The sequence below is a fragment of the Gastrolobium bilobum genome, unplaced genomic scaffold (assembly GCF_033153095.1).
Source record: "Gastrolobium bilobum isolate Gb01-03AN ecotype WA unplaced genomic scaffold, APGP_CSIRO_Gbil_v1 utg3205, whole genome shotgun sequence".
Taxonomy (NCBI): Eukaryota; Viridiplantae; Streptophyta; class Magnoliopsida; order Fabales; family Fabaceae; genus Gastrolobium; species Gastrolobium bilobum.
The window spans coordinates 322,362-337,620 of record NW_026899186.1 but is presented as its reverse complement, the minus strand read 5'-3'; positions in this window follow the sequence as shown (position 1 = coordinate 337,620).

The following is a 15,259-nucleotide window of genomic DNA, read 5'->3' as shown; positions in this document are numbered from 1 at the left end:
GAGCTAGCTTTTGGAGTGGTGTATCCCGAGGTTCTTTATGTACAAGTTCATGATTTATGAAGCAAGTAGGGGTCTCTTTAATAATTTAGTGATATGCCCTTGAGATTTTGAGCTATCTGTTGGATATGCTGTCTATCGTACGTTTCCATTTTTTTTCTTTTTAAAGATATAGTTTTCATGAATGCACTGTGCATACTATGTTGTGGCCATGTGAAAATGGAAAGATCGATAGTTGAATACTGCAGACAACAGAGTGACTATGATGGCTCTTCAACAATTTCAACAAATTCAATAGGACAAGCATGTAAATCATGGTGAATATGTCTTTATACATATCTGGCAGTTCTTCTTGTTAAACTTTTCTAACATTTATGGGATTTCCCTTCCCTTTTCTTTTGTATAATGGAAAGCTAGCTACCATATCCCCATGTGGCTTTCTCAACAAACTAATTTAGAAACTTAATGCTTGATTCACTTATTGAAGCATAATTGATCAGAAGTCTTAAGATTTATGTAAACTTGAGTTAAAACAAGTTTATGATGTAAGATGCAAACGTAATATCTAAAGTTTCTTTAAGGAAAAAGTGTTTTGGTTAAGCCACTTTTCATAGCTGAAATATGCAAAATCTTTCTGGAATATAATTACTGATTTATCCTCTCGGTGAAAACCATTACACAGGCAACTAATTATGATGAAATTTCCTTCGATTTCCTTCATACTTGTCTTATGTATGAAGACCAGAACCTACTACATTACGATTAAGGACATCTCGGTGCATGCATTTTTGTTTATTGGTGACTTATTTCACACCCTTTAAAAGATTTCTATGTAAGGACGAACTTAATTAGAAGCAAAGAGGATAGTACATATACATATTGAAATGAAGAGAGAAGAATATCTCTTAGGATCCAGACATCTGTGGTTGGTTTGTCATTTTTCACAACAGCTTATAAATAATCATGGAATTTTAATCTTACTTTTAAATATGAATGGATGAGGAATTTTGTTGTTTTCATTTTTAAAAATTTCACATTTGTCATTATTACTATATTTTGGTACGTTTGAGGACAATGACATGACTTTGTCTCCCCATGCGGTTGGTGTTAGTTATGGTCAAGAAGCAGTGAGTAAAAGAACCCTCCAAAATGAAACGAAAAGTGCTTAATATTCTCTTCCCTCTCTTTACTCTACATGTGATAGCCATCCATGAAAAAAACAAAAACAAAAACAAAAAAAAAAGAGAGAGAAAGAAGAAAATCAGACAATTAATTTCCTTAGTTTTAATTCCTCATTCCCATGGCAACTCTCTTTGCCTTGAATGTTTGGTTGGAAAGTTGTCATGTTCCTGATCTTAGAGAAGTGCACAAAGTTTATGCCTCACAGTGAAAACTTTACATTCCTCGAAGTATAAGCAGCAAGAATAAATTCCAAAAGGATGAAAGAACAGGAAAAGGGTACGTGGGGATTCACCAAAGAGAGATTGTTCATTAAACTTGTCCATACTTTTTTTGTGTTAGTAAATGCAAAGGAGAAATTAATGGTGCATTTCTTAGTAAAGCTAAGTGATTCTAATATTCCCTCTAGGAACGTGCTATAGATTATATAGCACTGTTATTTTCAACATTCGTATCACCGAAATTCGATATGACTGTTTTTATTATTATCATTCTCTGTTATCATAACACTCGTATGTTCAGTTAAAAAAGGCAAGTGATGCTAAGCAAGGTGTTTACCATTCTCCTCTTTCCTTTTTTAATCTAATAGTTTCTATTTAAGCTGAAAAAGAGAGGAATGATTAAAGGCAGAACCCATCAATCAGATTCCAATTTCTGTCCATAAAAATAATTTATTTTTCCTTTTGGGAGAGCACTGAGATAAATGGTATTTATAATGGGTCCAGTGTGAGTGTACCTTTTCAGTGTGGAAGAAGACTTGGAGCATTGCCCTTCTTAACACTAAGTGCGCATATGTGTTTTTTCTGTCATCAACTTGTATATTAATTTATGTATATATATGCATAATTAGGGCCGTTATCGTCCCTTTTCTTCCACTAGGACCCCTTACTTTTTAACATATTCTCATTCATTCCCTCTCACTTTCATATTTATATCTTAGGCATGGATTCCTTGTTTAATTTTGGGGTATATTTGCCCTTAGCTTAAGCCACACTAGCCATCAATTTGAACCTTCTTGAACCCACGTTTTAAGGGCCATATATTATAATGTGGAATATTTATGAATTTCAATACGGAATGTCCTCCTTTTACATCAAGGGTCTAGAGGGATTACATGATTAATAATAAGATTCATAAGATAAGTGTCTATTATAATGCAAGATATTCTGTTATCTTGTTTCATGATGGATAAATTGGTTCACTCCCGTGTCATTTGACTATTCTTATTCCTTATCTTTGATTAAGACTACTGCTATTGACAATATCGATGGAAGACTCTAGTGATAAATATTTCCCAGAGATTAGAGATTTTTATGGGGAACATATAAATCATATTTCCGATAACTATCATAACATATTTGGCCATATGATTTTTTGTTTCCGCATGTTAAAAAAAAGCACAATATACAGTTAACTTTATAGCATGCCCCGCATTTCAAATCGGAGAAGATTCTATGATAGGACAAAAATTGAAAAATGTTTGTGCAAGAACTTTCTAATGTTTGAATTATATTATTGTTCATCATGAATGCCTCTTCTTAGATGAGAGAAGGGCGTGCAATTCGACATGATGATTCTGACTAACTCAAAGGTCCGTAAGGTAGTGTGTGAAAAGTGATAATGGCATAGCATATGAAAATTTTGGACTTTGATTAGCATGCAGGAAGTTTTAATACACACATTACATGTAACTTTTGAATGGTGATGATTTTAATTTTAGAGCTTTCTAAACAATTGTTAAGTTCAAGGTAATAATATCCCAGTCCCCGATAAATTCATTGTTCTCTATCTTTCTTCCCTTTCCCCCCTCAAAGAAGTACTTATATCAATAAGGGTTAATCATGAGTTAAGTTAGGTTTAATTCACAGAAAAATTGAGTTCATTTTCTTAATTCAAAGCTCAGTTTATCTTTGATTGGCTACTACTCACTTTAATTTTTTACACTCAATGAACTTAGATTTAAATTTATAATCATATAAAAATTTTTGGCATATAGTTAGTTATAAAATATTTTGATTTAATCAAAAATTAAATGTTAATGTCAAAATGATTATATGTATGTATGTATTAGTGTCCCTCTCTTACGAACCCTAATCTTATATAAATTTCTTTTTTTCAAAAACAATAGTAAGATAAAGTTTTTATTTTGGCTCAGAGATTGGTATTCATTAACCAAATTACAATGGGAAACAACGAATATCCAAAATCACTCCCAACAAAAGGAGGAAATGTATCATTCCCCTCATGATTTCCTAACAAAAATTTAAGCGGAATAAAAGAGACTAAATACATCGCTGTTATAATTATTTTTACAAAACAAACCTTATTAAACAGATATTTTTGTTTTTTATTCTAAAAATCAAACAACTGTTTCCAAATCTCTCATTGTGTGTGTCTGTGTGTGCGTGTGTGGGGTGTTGCGGGTGGCTCCTTAGAATATTTTGAAAGCGTCAGAAGGCAAATAGGAGAAATTCAAAATTAACCTTTTGAGAATAGCAAGAAATAAATAAATATGTATGGAGAGTTCTGCATATCTAAGTGACAGTTCCAGTGAATGAAGCACACCTTAACTGAAAAATAAAATAAAAATCAAAGCACACTCCATATAAATTAAAAAAAATTCATAACTTGTTATATTTTTTTTTTCTTTTTTTGGATAAAAAAAAATCATAACTCGTTGAGAGAGTTCGGGATTGCTCATCAACGATATATTTACGATTAATGATAATATAGACTTCGCCAATAAATAAAACTGTTAAAATAATGCACCAAAAATATATAGTAATATAACAAGAATGATAGTAAGTACAAAAAAATTCCTCAATATTGATCAACATGTATTATTATATTGTATCGGCCGCCTCAAAATCTAGATTCTTTCAATTCAATTCTCAAAATTAAATACAAATTATAGCAAAACACAATTACATAATCTCCATTATTCAAATTATGTGCGAATTAGAATAATAAGTGGAGTCAAAAGAGGGGAATTAAGTTGATCTTGTAAGGGCCAAAAATACTACATCCGTTGTTTCACAAGATATTTTATACTTATAATGTCACAAGTATAGGGTCAAAAAAATATAATTAAGATGTATAAGTCACCAAATCACTCACATATTAATATGCATGGATAAACTATATATTTTGTGACTTTATCATATTGATACTAACAATAATATTGAAATATATAATATAATATTCGTTATTGTACAAATTAATGATTGTAAGATTGTCTTTGTTTACCGAAGTAGCTTATGTTCAACCAAAACCATTGTTTCTTCCACCATCACATCCACACAATCCCAAAGTTTGTAATTGTGAAAAAGAAAATAACTTTTGAAGTTATTGTCTTGAATAGAATTATAGAAACCTGTTCCACTGCTATTTTCCCTAGACTAGACCATAATATATATGCTACTTTTATATGGTGGTGGGGAGTGTTAGTGTGTTATATTATTTTGAGAAAAGTTCACCGATGTTTCTGTGGTTTGCTTCAAAATCACATATGTTCTTGTGATTTTTTCTATCACATATGTTCCTGTAGTTTGTAAAAGGGTATGTTTTTTATCACATATGTCCTTGTGGTTTTTTATTCTTTACAAAACATAAGAACATATGTGATAAAAAAAAAAACCACAACGACATAGGTGATTCTGAAACAAATCTCGGAAACATTTTCCCTATTACTTTTCATCTTTGGACAAGGTATCTTTCTGCAATAAGGATTGGGCTTTTTCATTTCCTTCTCACTGGAGAAATAAGAGATAGAGAGAGAGAAATCCATCTGTAAATTAGGTAACAAAAATTGGTATTATATTTTGCTACTTTATCAACAAAATAAATAATTGTTATGAAATGGAAGATTGAAAACGAAACGACGAATGCATAATTGGCAGGGGTCGGGGGTCCATCTTGGGAGGAGGGTGTCGTTTAGCGAGTTAGCAAATGGAGTTAGGAAGCTGACACGTGGCACTCACTCCCACTTTGTAGTGGAGCAAAGCTTGTTGTCGTTTTCTTATCTTTTGCTGATTAGGTCTCGACATTCTCACGCGCATACCCCCACAAATCATTTGGTGGCGCGTGGGATCCACTCCTGTTCCTCCACTCACTTCATTATCTTGTATTATACCCTAGTCCCACAAACGATATGTTATTTTAATTTTTAATTATATATATATATATATATATATATATATATATATATATATATATGAGGATGGTATTCTTCATAAGATGGAAGATGGTAATTAGGAGAGTACAAAATAACTAAAAAATGAATTGAATCGTGAATCGAATAGAACTGTTCTTAAAATAATCGATTTTTAAAAAATAAGTAATGAACCAAACTAGTTTTTAAAGAACTAGTTCATAAACCGAACTGGTTTTTAAAAACAGTTCAAGAACTGAATCATTTTTAAACCGGACTGATTTTTATTATTTTTTTTTTTCAAAATAGGGTCAACCTGAACCGGTTTCAAACCGAGCCGTTTCCAACCGAACCGAACTATTTTCGAACCGAACCAAATCAATTTTGAACCGAACCGAACCGTTTTTGAACCAAGCCATTTAAATCAATTCGATTCGATTTTTTAAAAAATTCGATCCATATACACTTCTGATGGTAATGCCATACTCGAGTTTCAAATAAGAGGAGAGTGAATTAAAAAAAAAATAGAATTGGATACCTATGAAACAAGCCTATAAGCATGGATTGGATTTCTAAATTTCTTTTTTGGATATATCGTTAGGTCATATTTAATGTAATTGAGATCAAATATTTTCTTTGCACTTCCCTAACCTTTTAAATTTAAGTCTATCCTTAGTGAGATTTGTATAATATAAATGAAAAATGACATGCCACTAGATCTTAATTTAGTGGTCACTCAATTGATTATAGGTATTTTATTTACTCTTTAAAATAGTACATATAATATTGACAAAATATGTAGTATCATTTTAAAAATATATATAAAAACATCTTTATTGAAAAATATAGTAGCTTTTTTACTAATAATATAAAATATTTCATCAAATGTAAATTCATAACATAAAAGAGAAGAAAATGGATCACTTCCTAAGTTCTGTCTTTTTCTTCTGCCATTACAAATTGGCTGGTTGTCCTTTTCTTTGAGGTTAAGTTTAACAGTTTCACATATCTTTAATTACAATAATTGATGCTTTGTAGTGTTGACTCCTTTCAACCTATAGAACATTTACAAACAACATTATTAAAAATAGACGTAGGATCTTCTTTGGGTTCTGAAATTAATGATAATGCTAATATATTGGATCACCTTCTAATTAAAATTACGAAAGGACAAACTGCTGATATATACAAGGTTGAAAATATAAGATACTTAACCTAAACAAGTGGCTGACCTTGATCTCATTCTCATTTTTTTATACCCACGCATCTTAATTTGTTATGTACTAATCTCTTTGATCAGCACGTTAATATTCACTTGTTCGTATAATACAATATCCTTTGCAATAACACATTAATGTGTGATGTGACACAACAAGTGATCCAACTTGTAAAGTCGTTTTACAGCTTATACCAGTATCTTAATGACTGAGAATTTATTTTATCTAACAATGGAGAATATATTTCAACTTTCTTTTTACATTAGTGTTATAATTAATTCTTTTCAAACAAAATAGGATCCTTGCGCCGAAAACAAAACTAAATATAATCTTCATCGATCAAATCAATAAATCATGAGGAAAAAAAGAGAGGAGATATAGATATTCTAATTAAGTTGTCGGTGCACGAGTGATTAATCGCTGCTTTAGTTCGAATTCCTTCGAATACAATATATGGAATAGATTTGAATCTTAATATTCTTTTAAAAATTGTTTTAATTTTGACTCAGTAATAAAATAAATGTTATGCCTTGAACTTTATGATAATATAATCAATTCATATAGTATAAATAAATTACATGGTTGTCAAAAGCTTGTTCGGAGGGCGTCCCGACTAGAGATAATTAAAATTTATTTAAAATTAAATAAAAAGTGTAGTTGCTATTAATTTTATTTAAATAAAAAACTGGAAAAAAAATTATTTTGAAAATTGATATATCTTTAAAAGTTGAAATTGGGTTCACAGTCTAATTATGCTCAAAAAGGTTAAAAACTTAATTTTATTGCACTCTGAATACATACATTTAAAAATAATTACTTAAGTTAATTATGAAAATTATTAATAAACTTCAAATATTTTTTTAATTAAGAATAAAATAAATACATAAATAGAATGAAAATATAAATAAATTAAATAAAATGTTATTATTTAGAAAGAAATTTAAATTATAAAAAAATACTTTATTTTGACGGGAAATTCAAATATATATCTTGACCTTAGGAGGTAAAAAGAAAATATTACATTTACCAAAAAAAAAAAAAAATTACAAAAATCCTAGTCTCTCATAAATGAGAAAAAAATAGAAAATTCAATTGAAATATAAAATATATAAAATAACATCTTAAGATTAAGTTACAAGTTTTCAAGATTCCAATCACAGATTATAAAGATCCTACCTTTCCTAGAGTAGGTTAAAAAAATTATAAAAAATTCAATTGAAATACGAAAACATGTAAAACAAAATTTCAATACCAAACCATTAAGTTTTCAAGATTGTAATGGAAGTCGAAGGCTTAATTTGTTGCACACCAGGGATTGTCAATGTTGGATAACGCAGAGCACATAGATGTTAGAGGGACAGATCTAGTTTATGTCCTTACTCTTCACAGATTGATCTTGTGTTGTTGTGATCGTCACAGGTTCAAAGGTGGACGGTGGCATTGCCATACGATGCTAGGACTTATAGGATGACCTTATCAACACACAAATCACGAGTGAAATGCAATTAAGAAATATTACATCAGTCTCTTAAAGATATTTTAAAATAAGTGATAACTCTTATGTATTTTCTTGTCTATAAATTTGTAAATAACTATATACGTATTTTATGTATTTTTGGGTAATTTATTTAATGGAAAAAATGTTTGTCCTTTTAAAGAATATAATTTTTGTGTCATTTTAGATCCTAACCGTTGATTTTTTGTCAATCAACAATTATAATTTATTGAGTCAAACTTATTAATTAATTAGTAATTCGTGATAAATTATAATCGTTGATTAATGAAAATCAACGGTTATGGTCTAAAATGATACAAAGTTATATCATTTAAAAGGATCAACATTTTCCCCTTATTTAATACATATAAATGTTTTTTTTAATTACCCAATCCGCCGTAATCTTTTTTTTCGCGCAATAGAAGGACCTAAACAGAATTCAGAAAAAATATATAAACAAAATAAGGTATCATGAAGTCGTGAACCGAAAGTGTTTTATTTTTATCATTCTTATAGTATAAATGTTGCATTATTTAATTTGAATACAATACCCACCTGATAGATTCTTTTATAAGGGATCAATTTTTATGCTAAAAAATATAATAAAGTGTACAAGAATAATTTTCCGTTGAAGAGAATATTTATTTTAACCTTTGTAACGATGCTTCTAAATGGTATCAAGTTATTACAATTAAAAAAAAAAGCTACAACCCTTCTTGGTTCCCCTTTCTCTTTAATTTACTTGCTCTTTCGGTTCTTTCTTTCCTTGTTCTACAAATGGAGATTATGCATGGGATATATTCCTTGTATTAGTGATACTTTTTTTTTTTTTTGATAGACATGTATTAGTGATACTTTACAACTCATTAGAAAAGAAAAAATAAAAAATTATTTGACATCATGAGTGAGTGTAATTGATCCCAGTATCTTAGCAATCAAAATCATGTATATTTGATTAATGTTATATTAATTTAATTTTGCTTTAATAGATGGTAAATTAGTTTAATTGCAAGGGAATATTTTTCAAGTGGGAGGGATATAGTACAAAAGGTATCCTTCGTTTATGTGACAATTGGAGTCCTCCCATGCCTTTTATTTTTCATGATAAATCCATAGAATCTACTAGCTAGTTCCATCATATAGTAAATCTATCTATAAATTTATAAAATCCCTCCATATCACATAAATTCAAAGCAATGTATGCCATAATAATGATGAATAGCTCTTTTTAAGCAAAAAATGACCAAGTTGGTGTTTCTTTTAAGGACATGGTTAGATTTGAGACGCATGTCCAATTTTTCAAGTTTCTTATAAAGTTCACACGCATGAAGAACCGGTTAAATTGAAATAAAAATCCTTTTCTGTGGGGTGGGTTACGTCCATATGATGAATGTCGTGGAGATCTCAGTCATATATGTAAAACTTTCTTTAATAATGGAGATGACGGACCAACTAAAACTGATTGCGGCACCTGCACTACACTTTCTATTCTCTTTGTAACTCACTTTAATTATATTATCTTTGATTCCAACTCCCTTCCTATGTTTTCAAAAATGATGATGGGAATTATTATTAAACAATGATGATCATCACACTCACAACTTTGGATCACTAATTGACTATATGAATGTAATTAATGTTTGGGTTTACTGTATGCTATTTAAAAGGATACAAATTGTGTCTTTTTAGTGACTTACACAAAATATGACTTTGTGTAGATTTAAAAAGTTATTTTTTTTTATTTTACACGTCAGCGATGTGTTTTACAAGAGAAAAAAAAAATAACTTTTCAAATTTACACAAAATACTATATAAGCTGGTGTAATTTAAAGGAATAGTTTTTTTTTTCCTTATTAATGTTTTTGTAACATTGCATTGATATGTTAGAAGTGGGGGGAATAAAAAGCAGAACTTGCAAGCAGAAAGTTAATTAGCTGTTTCAAAAGAAGCGTTACCGAAAAAGATGCATTTTTTGTTGTCATGATGGATGTTTAGTTATCAGTTGTACTTGAAATTAATGCTACACGGCTTCTCAGAGTAATTATTATTAGATAGAAAAAAGAAAAAAGACAAGGAAAAATAGTGGGGGCATTTCAAGAAGTGATTTATGAGTGAGTTATTTGAGGGGAAACTGCGTAGAAAAGGATTTGACCATAGTTTTAGTATGGATTTTGTTTTACATGGTGGTTGAGTACTGTAGGTTGGAAGCATGTGACAATTTTGTCCCTTGTATTGTTGGAGCAGTAACATATCATATATGCCTCATCAATTTACTTTATTCTCTTCTTAATGTGATTGTGTTTTGTACTACACATGTTTTAATACACATTTTTAGTGATTCAGGAGTAGGTACTCCATTTTCTAAAAAAAAAATATAAAAATAAAGATAATATAATTTTTTTTTATATTTGATAAAAAATGTAATTAGTGTTTGTTATAGGTGTAATATCCGAAAATATTTGGAACACTGACAAAAATATCATTTTTCATTAATTTTTTTATCTAAATATCACGCAAACAGTGTTATTTCTAAATCTGCCACGGGGGCAAATTCGCTACAGCGGGTAGCGAAATCAGTTTGCTGACATGTCACATTTCTAATGGTTAACAAGTACCAAGTAAAAAAAAATAAAAAAATATGAAGTTCGCTACCTTGGGTAGCGAACTTGGTTAAAACCAAGTTCGTTACCCCGTGTAACAAACTTGGTGTTCACTAAAAACGTGACACGTCAGCAAACTGAGTTCGCTACCACGGATAGCAAACTTGCCTCCATGGCAGATTGGGAAATAACACTGTTCACGTGGTATTTAAATAAAAAAGTTGATGGATAGTGATATTTTAATCGCTGTTCCAAAATATTTTCATTGCAATGGCCCATGGGATAGATTCGAGAGCAGGAGAATATCTTCTTCTTCTTTTTTTAAAAATAGTAGAATATCTTTGGTGTCATGATGTATTGAATTTGCAGTAAATCTTTCATTTATTCTTATTTTTTATGAAATTATTTTCTTATCTGATATTAAAATAAATTATTTATTAATAATTTAATAAAAATAAGATAAATATCATATTATGAGTGAAAAATGTATCAAAAATTTCTGATTTTGTTTTTACCAAATCAGGCCCTCTGTACATGAAGGAAAGTGAGGATGATGTGGACTAAAGAAATGACAGAAAGAGCAACCGGCAAATCCAAGGTGCCACTGCACGATTTTCAGACAGCAGAACCCACAGAAAACACGCGTGTGCCTCTCAGGTTTTCTTCCCTTTTCTTACATTTCTCCTTTCTATTTTCCTTTCATTTTTATTTTTATTTTTTTGTGTGTGTGTGTTGAGCTGAGGTGATTTTAAGTATAGTCCCCCACCCATGAAATTATGTAGAATAGAATGTTTTAGCCATGATTGTTGAAATGATGTATAATATTCATGGATCTTGATATTTTGACGGCCACCTGATCAACTTGATGGGATACAGGTGTGAGTCATTGCCTGATCAGAGTTGATAGAGGGAAAAAAATAAAAAAAGTTAAAATAGAATGTACTACATCTTAGATTTGTTGTAAGTGGACAAGAACATGATAATTGGAATGATTGTGTGGCTTGAATATCCGTATAAACAAATCCAGTGCAGCCTCTATGCAATATGCTAGTTGATAAGCTTATAAAGCATGCGCGCATAGATGGCACAGTGTCAATAATAATAATAATAATATATACAATAATATATATAGCACAGCACAATCTCCTAGTCATTCAGTCATTCTGACGTAAGCATTGAGCTGAATTCACACATAGATTACTAGTTGAAAGTAATATAGTTTTCTAGCTAGCGATCTCAATTAATGTTCAATTTGTGCTTTGCTACTACACTACCATAACCAATGATATTAAAATCGACCCAGTAAATGATTTGATTGAGGTTTTATTGGATCAACCAGTGAATTACAGGTTGAAGACTTAGTAATTATATATAAATTTATAATTTATATTAAAAAATTATAAATATATTCAAATAGCTGAAAAAATAATATAAATTCTAAATATTTTAATATAAAAAAAATAAATTATATATTATTGTCCGGATCAAACAAACACATAATGCTTATTATATTGGTGTTTCAGGTTCGGTAAACGACATCTTTAACTATCAAATCAAAATTTCCTGCATAGTGCATAATTGAGATAATATTAAGATTGTAGGTACATAACTTATGTAAGTAAATAAGTAACAGATAACTTAAATATGTCAATTATGATTTTTTTTTTTGGAAAACCTTTTTTTAGGAAAATATTTTTTTAAAAAAAACACGGGTCGGGTCACTCGTTAATCGGCCGAGTCACAGGTTTTTCACCAAAGCCGATTGAGTCGCACCGGGTCATACTGAGTCTAATACTTGACCGATCCAATATGATAATCAGACTGGTCAGATGATCGGTTCACCGGGTTCTAAGTCGACCCGACCGATCCGGTCCAATTTTCACAACATTGACCATAACCACACCTTAGTTAACATTACTAGCAAGCTTCATAGAAGAAACACTGAGGCCTTCGATAAGTGAGAATAAATGAGAGACAAAGACAAAAATAAATTAATAAATAATTGTAATGAAATATTTATGAATATAAAAACTTTTTTATTAATGTATTTGGGGGAAGGATATTGTGACAACCAAGTTGTGTTACTACCAAGTGACTACCAATCAATCTCACCGTTAGATCGATTATGTTGATCCAACGGTTATATTTATTTCCATCTTTGTATGGTCATGATTCTCCATATTTAAAGTGAAAGCATTAAATATGGGCAATCATAACCATACAAAGGAGAAAATAAATATAAAATATTAAATTTGGGGAATCATGACCATACAAAGATGGAAATAAATATAACCGTTGGATCAATATAATCGATTTAACGGTAAGATTGATTGGTAGTCACTTATTAGTAACACAACTTAGTTGTCACAATATCCTTCCCCATGTATTAGTACTTTGCGGATTGCAATTCAATTTTTTTTTTTTTGAACAACAAATAATTCATAATTGCTATAAACGTTTTTTTTTTGGACAACTGCATAAACGTATTTAATTACTTACCTAAATCATGCTATAATATTTCCATTGTTTTTGTCATTTTGATCATTTTCATAATTTGCTTGATATATAAGATGGAATCAATAAAAGGAGAATAAAAGAATTAATGGTAATTTAATTAATTTTCCTTATTTAGAGTTTAGCATATAATGAGAAAATAAGAAAGAATGAAATCAAGCTTCCAAATCTCTTTATAAACTTATCTTTTGTTTTTCCTCTTAAGATTGAGAGGTTTCATAAAACATTTGCCTTCCATTCCCCTCTCTTGCTTATTAAAAAAAAAAATCCCCTTTTTGAGTATGAATCATTGAATTGTGCTAACAACTTTTGTTTTTCGTGAGATATATATATATATATATATATTTTTTTGATAACATGAGATATTATTTTTAAACCATTAGAATAATGTCATATTGAACTAAAAAACGAGAAGATAACATGTGTTCCATCTTTTCAAGTATTATTTTTGGGAGAGATTTAAAGCATTAATTATGGGATCTGTCCTAAATTGGACTAGTCGCGAAGCGATTAACCGATTTGAATATTTTCAAAAAAAAAAGAGGAGATGAGTCTGATAACTACAATCAATGTGATGAGTCTCACATTGATTGGTAATGAGCTAAGTGAAGTGAATATAAGTGAATAGACCCATGAATCAAATGCTTTAAGGTTTTGGGTTTAGATGTGGTGTCAGACCCACTTGGTGTAATTGGAGTAGCTTAGCCCATTAGTGGTGATCCCCCCACGGGCTTTTCCTGGACCCGCTTGATAGTGGTATCAGAGCCGGGTTAGGCTCGAGCTAGTCTGGTGATTGGCTAGGAGGCGAGTTGAGTACTTGGGCCCTGGGGTACTCGGTTGAGGGTGAGCATATCAATATTGTGTTTTACACTTGAGGGGGAGATTGTTGGAATATTCAAGTGTGATGAGTCCTGCATTGGTTGGTAATGGGCTAAGTGATTTGAATATAGGTGGATGGACCTATGAATCCAATGCCTTAAGATTTTGGGTTGAGATGTGGTGTTGGACCCACTTGGTGTAATTGGAGTTGCTTAATCCATTGGTGGTGGTCCCCCACGGGCTGGGGAAGATTGTTGAAATATTCAAGTGTGATGAGTCCTACATTGGCTGGTAATGGGCTAAGTGAATTGAATATAAGTGGATGGACCTATAAACCCAATATACCTTAAGATTTTGGGTTGAGATGTGGTGTCGGACCCACTTGGTGTAATTGGAGTAGCCTAACCCATTGGTGGTGGTCCCCTACAGGCTGGGGGAGATTGTTGGAATATTCAAGTGTGATGAGTCCTACATTGGTTGGTAATGGGTTAAGTGAATTGAATATAAGTGGATGGACCTATGAACCAAATACCTTAAAGTTTTTGGTTGAGATGTGGTGTCGGACCCACTTGGTGTAATTAGAGTAGCTTAAACCATTGGTGGTGGTCCCCCCACAGGCTTTCCCTAGACTGTCTGACAATGATGATAATGATAGAAGTGATAATATATATATATATATATATATATATATATATATATATATATGGTTATATACTTCTTCTGTCACTGCAGATGGGAAAAAGTGCAGCAACACTTATTTTTATCAGGATACACGTCCAGATCCTGATGTATTTTTTTTTTAGGCCAGGATACGACCCTGTATCCTAGTGTTAATAATTTGCTACAACTTTTCTTATCAGTAGCGAAAGGAGAAGCGACGAACCCATATATATATATATTATATAATAGAAGTGATAATATTAGTCCTGATGATTGATGAGTAAGAGAATAACTCGTTTACACTTTAGTAACTTATGTATTTTGCTAATTGGATCCTTTTTGTAATTTAAATTTTCACAATATTAATTATATTATATATTTTTAAATTATTTTATTATATTTCTGTATCTTACGTTTCGATACGATTCACAATACAAACGATATAAGATATGTATTAAGATTCAACAACCTTTGTTGAATATCAATTACAGCATTGGTTTATTTTATTTTTTGGAAACTGATCATAATTATCTCTTTGAGGCGAATAAGAACCTCCCGGTATTTCCACGGGTTCAACTCTTTGAGCCGCCTAAGGGACTAATCCAGAGTTCGGTTGCGAGTCTAAAGA